The sequence below is a fragment of the Camellia sinensis genome, chromosome 7, assembly GCF_055761805.1.
Source record: "Camellia sinensis isolate YWXY chromosome 7, ASM5576180v1, whole genome shotgun sequence".
Taxonomy (NCBI): Eukaryota; Viridiplantae; Streptophyta; class Magnoliopsida; order Ericales; family Theaceae; genus Camellia; species Camellia sinensis.
The window spans coordinates 92,663,138-92,671,161 of record NC_138967.1 but is presented as its reverse complement, the minus strand read 5'-3'; positions in this window follow the sequence as shown (position 1 = coordinate 92,671,161).

Genomic DNA, 8,024 nt, shown 5'->3' with positions numbered 1-8,024 from the left:
TTGACCACAGCTCCAATCCTTACTATACCCTCAAGTACTGAAGGATTTGTAACTTATAACGATGCATTTTATAAGGATTTGGGTTGTGTTTTAATGCAGAATGGCGTGGTGATTGCACATGCCTCTCGACAGTTGAGACCACATGAGAAGAATTACCCAACACACGACTTAGAGCTTGCCGCAGTTGTGTTTGCATTGAAAATATGGCGACATTACTTGTATGGGGTTAAATGTGAAGTACACAAATCATAAAAGCCTGAAGTACTTTTTCATGTAAAATGAATTAAACATGTGACAGAGGTGATGGCTTGAATTGACCCAAGATTATGATCTACAAATTCATTACCACCCGGGCAAGCCTAATACTACAGATTAGAAAGAGCTTCTACAAGAATTTGAAAAGCATGAAATAGAAGTGGTGCCTTTTGAACGAAATGGTTTGATACCCACGATGTCCGCACAACCGACAATTATCAAAGAGATCAAACAAAAGGAAATGAATGAAAAGTTTCTGAAGAAGATTTGTGATAAGATTGAAGCTAAACCTAAACCGGGATTCAAGTATTAAAATTTCAGGGGAGACTTTATGTTCCTAATGATACGGAACTAAAAAGAAGAGTTCTAAAAGAAGGTCATAAGTCAATGTTAGCCATGCACTCGGGGAATAGCAAAATATATCAAGATTTGAAGTTAGTGTATTGGTGGCCTAATATGAAAATAGAGATTGTCGAATTCAACTCCCAAATGCTTACAATGTCAACAAGTGAAAGCGGAGCATCAAAAATTGGCAGGCTCGCTTCAGTTCCTCTTTATTCTAAAATGGAAATGGGAACACATAACCATAGACTTCATCGTCGGTCTAACTTGAACATATAGAGATATGAATGCTATTTGGGTTATAGCTGATAGGTTAACAAAGTCTGCTTATTTTCTTGTTGTGAAAACCTCATTTAATGCCTATAGACTTTTCACCATTTAAATCAATGAGATTATCCTTTTACATGGGGTTCCGGTGTCTATTGTATCAGATAGGGATCCTAAATTTGTTTCTAGATTTTGGCATAGTCGACAGAGTGCAATGGAAACAGAGTTAAGGTTCAGCACAGTTTTTCATCCGCAAATTGGTGGACAAACAGAGAGAACCATTTAGACTTTAGAGGACATGCTTTGTATATGTGTGTTAGAATTCCAAGGCAGCTGAGAAACGTATTTGTCATTAGCTGAATTTGCTTAGAATAACAATTTGCACACTAGCATCAGTATGGTGCCATATGAGGCACTGTATGGTAGAAAGTGTAGATCTCCAGTTTGTTGGACTGAGGTTGGTGATAGGACTATATATATGACATAACTTGTACAATAAAGGATTGATAAGATAAAGATCATTCAACAACAGCTCAAAACTGCACAAAGCTGACAGAAAAATTACGCAGATCAGCAAAGAAAAGATTTAGAGTATGAAGTGGGAGATCATGTGTTTACCAAAGTAACACCAATGAAAGGTGTTTACCAAAGTAACACCAATGAAAGGGCAGACAAGATTCGGTAGAAAGGGGAAATTGACTAGTCGTTACATTAGACTGTTCCAGATCCTTGAAAGATTGGGTCATGTTGCTTACTGAATTGCCTTACCACCGGGAATGGAACAGATACACAACGTATTTCATGTGTCTATACTTCAAGTTTATCTTAGAGATCCATTTCATGTAATTGATTATCACTGAATTGCTCTAGATGAAGATATGATCCAATGGCCTGTGCAGATTATTAACCAACGGGTGAAATAGTTGAGAAATAGATCGATTTCGATAGTGAAAGTAGAATGGAGAGAACGTTATGGGAAAGAAGCAACTTGGGAAAACAAGGATGGGATGAAACAACAATAGTCGCATTTTTTTTTCCGTACGAATGTAACTTCAGTTTGGAGGACCAAACTTTGTAAGAGGGAGAGACTATCACGACCCCAACACGTACATTATTGTTTTATATTATTTGTGTGAGTTTAATTGCTTAATTATATGTCTAAGTTTGAATATCTGTTTGTATATGGAATACCTGTTAGAATTGCTGACTTGGAGATAGAAATTGAGGGACTTAACAGCTTCAGAAATCGAAATTGGGTAGCCCAATATACTAATTAGAATATTTAGAATTTTATGGCAACTTTAATTAAGATTCAAGTCGGATCAAAATAATTAGAATAAAATTATCTTAATTGATTAGACTTAAGCCCCATTGTTTAGTCTTAATCACATGTAATTAGTGAGGCTTAATCAACTTGTATATATGTGTTAATTAATCTTAGGAGCTCATTTCTTCAACTCTTGAGCTGAAACTAGAGAGTAAGAGACTTAAGAATTCAACAATATATATAGAGAGAAGGAAGAGATAGTAGCAGACTTGAAGAATTGAGCTAGGATTGCACTTCAATTCAACTCTAGGTATGAAATTTATCCTTAAACTTTGAAAATGAAACACATAGAAGTTGAATTCATACTGTTCCTAAGTTCATTTGCATGTAATTGTGTAGAGGAAGCTAGAATTACCATGAATTTGGAAGAATTGAGCATGATTGTATACATGCATGCATGACTCACCAATTTGAGTTTGAATTCCATGAAATTTTCCACATGCATGAAGCTATATTTGACATTTTTGAAGATCCTTCATAGTTCTAACACTTATCATCTCATACATGGGAGTTTAGAAAAGAAAAGAGTGCAATTCATGTTATGCATGGTTTCAACTTTATAGTTCAAGTTTGAATTTGGAATTCGAAGCATGATTTTGAGCATTTGGTTTCAAATTGACTATGTTTTCATGTTCTGAAATGATTTATCAGGTTTTTGTACCAACCATGCAAAGTTTGAACCACTAAGGTGCAAGTTTGAACTTCAAACATAATTCTGGAAATTCTAGAATTTGAGCAGTTCGCTCTAGCGATAAAAGTGTTGCTCGAGCATACAATTTAAGCTCCCAGTAGTTTTATAGACAATTGCACAATGGCTCGAGCAACCAAGTGTGCGCTTGAACGAACCCACTTTTACTCAGTACTTGGCTAGAGCGATTATCGAGCGACCGTCGAGCATTAAAATTGTGCATCCAGTACTTTTGCAGTCTTTACAGACGGCTCAAGCAACCAAGTGTGAGCTGGAGCGAACCCCTTGCATATTGATGGACCGCTCAAGCGAACACCTTATTTTCAGCAACTTTCGAAAAGCTTTCATGAGTGCCTTAGTGCATCCTCATGCTTATTAGAGCATTATTAGATATTGATTAAGGCATCAATAATAAGGAATTGATGTAGAAACATACAAGAAGTGAATTGAATTGAGATTAAACGTTAAATTGAAATTGAACCTCAATGTGTTTTGCTATGTATTTTGTATAGGTGGACGTCCGAGGCCAAGCGTCAATTTAACCCACTGTGCGTAGTAATTGTAACGCCCTGGAGAAATACCTCTTAATTCCCTTGATACCTTAATACAGACAACAATAATACACGTATACAGATAACAAACATTAACAATAATACAATCCACTAACTCCTCTTTCCGATTGAACTATCTCAAAATAAGTCATTGTTAAATTACATTCATATACAAGATAAATTTCCAATTCCTCCATAAAAATAGTCCATACAAGATAATCCAAGCCAAATCATAAAACATCAACAGAGAAGCATCCATGTCCTCATCCAACTTCATTTCATATATCTACACTTGCGAAGGTGCCTCAATATCATTTCCTGCAAATTTGTTAGCTTTGGGGTGAGCGAAAGCTCAGTAGGTGATGTATTTAACAAATTATATAATAATTTGAAAAACCTATGCTCATGCAATGCAATTCAGGGGAATGCATGAAAGGAATGTAAAACAATGCTAGAGTATGCTATTGATATGATGCAAATGCATTGAACATATCTTATCTTTTCCACATTCTCATCAGGCGGTAACTCAGCCATAACATCCATAGGTAAGAGCCCAAAATCAAACATACATAGATAATTATAGTCATATATAGAAAATAATCCCACATTTGTCGACTCCAGAAACGGCGGGGCGATGGGCACCCAAAACATCACAACCTTCCACATTTGCCTGCTCCATAAACAGCGGGGACATGGACACCAAAAACCATCCGTTTTTTCACATTTGACGGCTCTAGAAAAAGCCGGCTCGTGGACAGCCCAAAACATTTTCCCACATTCGTCCGGCGATATGCGCAGACAGGGAAATTGGGCACCTTGACTTCTCGCGAGGGTACCAATTACAATACGCAACTCAAATCCAACCCGACTCACTACCCGGACTCATAGGCTAATTACCACCATTTTTAACTTTCAACCGTTGGCACGAAAGTAATACCAAAAGAAATGCACAATGCATGTGATGCATGAATTTGCAAAGAATGCACAATTTTCCTAAGATGATATCAATTCGTAATAGTGCAACCCTTCCTATTTCATAAATCAAGGCATTTCCATCATCATTCATTATCTCATCTCAAGTTCAACATCAAAAGGGAACTTCCAAACTTGCATTTCAAACCCAAAACCAAGTAATTACAGTCAATTTCATATTTTAGAAATTAATAGAGTAAAATCCTTTTTTTTATAAGTTAAGTCTAAAAATTAGGGTTTGAGAAAAATGAGAAAAAATTGGGGTCTTTCTCTCTATTATGAAATTGTGGCAATCAACAATTATAAATAATGATATTCCATCATAGTAAGTGTAATTCCTTCGACAATCAAAAAATGTCACCCTCATTGTTCTCAATCTTTAGTCAACAAGATCAAATCAATTCACACATCTATACATATATATATATATATATACATGAATAGATAATGAGATTACCACAAGCTACTCAAATTGAAGATATAAGGAGTTAAAGACACCCCTACCTCAAAATTGGAAGCAAGGAAGCTAGATCAGGAGCATTCTTTCAAAAATCCAAAATCTAATCGGTTGAAAATGTTGATCTTCTCTTGTTCTTCATATTTGATGCAAGACCCATGGTGGATTTTTGGTAAAAATGGATGAAATCAAAGTTTTGAGGGCTAGGTTTTTGGACATGGAGGAGGGGAGAAGAAGAGAGAAAGAAAAAGTAAGGTGTTTAGTCCAAAAAGTCACTTTATAATGTCTGTTAGCGACTTGGTCGCTCGAGCAAACAAAACTTGGCTCGAGCGTGGAAAAGCATCTCCCAGAATATCTGAAAATCGCACAGTTCACTCGAGCGAGCATGCTTCCAGTATAAAAACTCAAAATTCAAACAAGTATAACTCTCTCGTTCGGACTCCGTTTTAGGTCGTTCTTGTGTCCAAATCGAAGCCCCAAAAAAAATCTTTCCAATGGTTCTAGCCTCACATTCAATTTCAAAGTATGGAAGTAGAAAAAGGGAAAAAGAGAGAAGATTGGTGAAAAACAAAAACTCAAATTTGCAATTTTTGATCTAATCTTGCCTAAATACCTTGTTAAGGCTTCAATCAAGGTTCTAAACATCACCCAAGGATCCAAAATTATAATAGGTAAGGTTCACTTTCCAACCCATCAATGTCGAGAGTCTAACAACCATGCAAGTTTTAAGGTGACTGGCACCAATTTACACAAATCCGATATGAATTAGAATCCGAGTCATTACAATCTCCCCACCTTAGGAAATTTTGACCAATCCGATATGAATTAGAATCCGAGTCATTACAATCTCCCCACCTTAGGAAATTTTGTCCACGAAATTAGACAATTCAAAATGAAATGGATACTAAAATTAACACTTACTCCAACTAATCATAAATAATCTCTACTCAATCGCAAGTCTCTAGAAGAGTTCTCCAACGCAACGAATTTCACGAGTTGGACAAGAAACAGCTCCCAATTGGTTTACATTTGCCACACCAAAAATCTAACTCGAAAACTAAAGAAACTTCCATATTTCAATCCCACACTGATATTCTGATAACACCCAAATAACACAAACGACAATTCCAAAGTGGTGAACCTCTTTTCAACTTATTCACATGATTACCCCTAACAAACCATCATCGATTCTATGAAACAAGAAGTCAAGTGAAGGCATCTCTAACGTACCCTACAGTTGTATCTCAAACAAACTTAACCTCAAGGAATTAATTCTCAGTTGTCTAACAACCTAGAACCTTAGGAGAATGAGCTTTCACCTTACATTCACACCCCAAGAAACAATTATCGGTCTCTCGGTGAACAAATTTCCAAAAAATTACCTCACATTACAACCCAAGTCCTCAATCCTTTTTCATGAGAATAAAAGACTTTAATAAATGTTTTATCTGGCAATCATGGCCTTTAACAAAACACAACTCAACGAAACCAAGCACCTCAAACCTCGTGCTTACAACACAACTGGTATGATGCCTTCTCATTACTCACTTGTGAATTTAAAATATTTAATAACCAAAAAGAAAAAGAACATCTATCAAAATATATTCCCAATTTCGGTAAAACAAGATCATGCTGAATGAGAGAACTCCGTTCCCAATTCTGTTCTTTAACATATTTCGATCGGTCACTCTCAACCGTCACCTAACCAATAATCCCATCACTATAGTGATGCCATAATCTATTTATAGTTATTCAAGCAAAAGCCACACATAACAACACAAATAAACTAAACATCAGGAGTCTAAGGAAAACATATCCCATTTACAACCACTACCAATATCCACTAATTACCTTCTATTTATTTTATATTTGCATCACAATTTTCACCATTAACCACATTTTGGGGAATCGCACACAATCAACAAAAAATAATTTCCAAGCAATTTTCACGACTTGTCACTCCCCTGAGTGACACACACATACTCACTAACACCACAATTACTAACACAACCTAAAGAAAAACCATCAACCTATACTTGTACTGTACACCGCATTCTCTAAAGTCAATGCCATGGTATTTACTTTCAAAGTTAAAACACGGCTCCCCACCATATTAAGATTATGATGTCCTAGGAGGTCAAACCCAAATTCAACACCTTTTATAACACAGACTTACTCCATAACAAGCACTCTCACTATTAATGATGGTACTATGCCTCTAATTTAAAATTCTAACAATATCGTACATTCAGTACTTCAATCCAGTCACTACTACAGCTGCTCCACCACTGAAATAATTTAACTTAGAAGGTCATTCACCACAGCTTACCTAATGAAATTAAAATTTATTTCTCATAATTGCTCAAGTCACAAAACCATAGCACCAACCATCATCTCAAACCTTTCATTAAAGCCTATACAACTCAAGATGAAAGGGTACACCAGCGAATACTCTTTCACTTTAAAGAATTTCTAGGTCAATAATAGTCACTCCAAGACAATTTCCTTAACTAACCAAATTACAAAGGCACTTAGTACCATTTTATTACTTGACAAGGAGTCCACCGAATAACTTCTTATAAGATGATACCTTTACAAATGTCATGGAACAAAGTTGAAATAAGGGATCACCCTCTAGTAGGCATAATCTAATTAAGAAAACCATTTACCACTAAAAGTCAAATGCATCCAAAGTAAACCCAATAATCGTATTCGATCAACCTACCAATAACACAATTTGTCACCACTCTTATAGAAAAATAAAGGACCAATATAAAGAGTTCACAGCTCTTACTCCAAGGATACGAAACAATTTTTATAACTAAAGGGCAAGGGCTACAAAATAACCCCCATTTCAATTGCATGAAAACTTTGTCGTCACACACACCAAACTTAACCGAAAATACTCACATACACTTCTCATATTCACAATTTCTATCCTTTAGGTAAGAGTGATTCTAAGAATTAACACCAATCACTAGTAGTGGACCAAACACAAATTTTTTTGGGTAAGTACCAAACACAAATTTCCATGAAAATTACTCACCTACCATCTCCTTTCCTCGCGGTAGTTAATAAATTTACGGCCAATAACTACTGACAACCTCCACAACCTATCAACATCAAGTCAACTAGTTTTACTCCTATGTGGTGTTCACCAAAAAT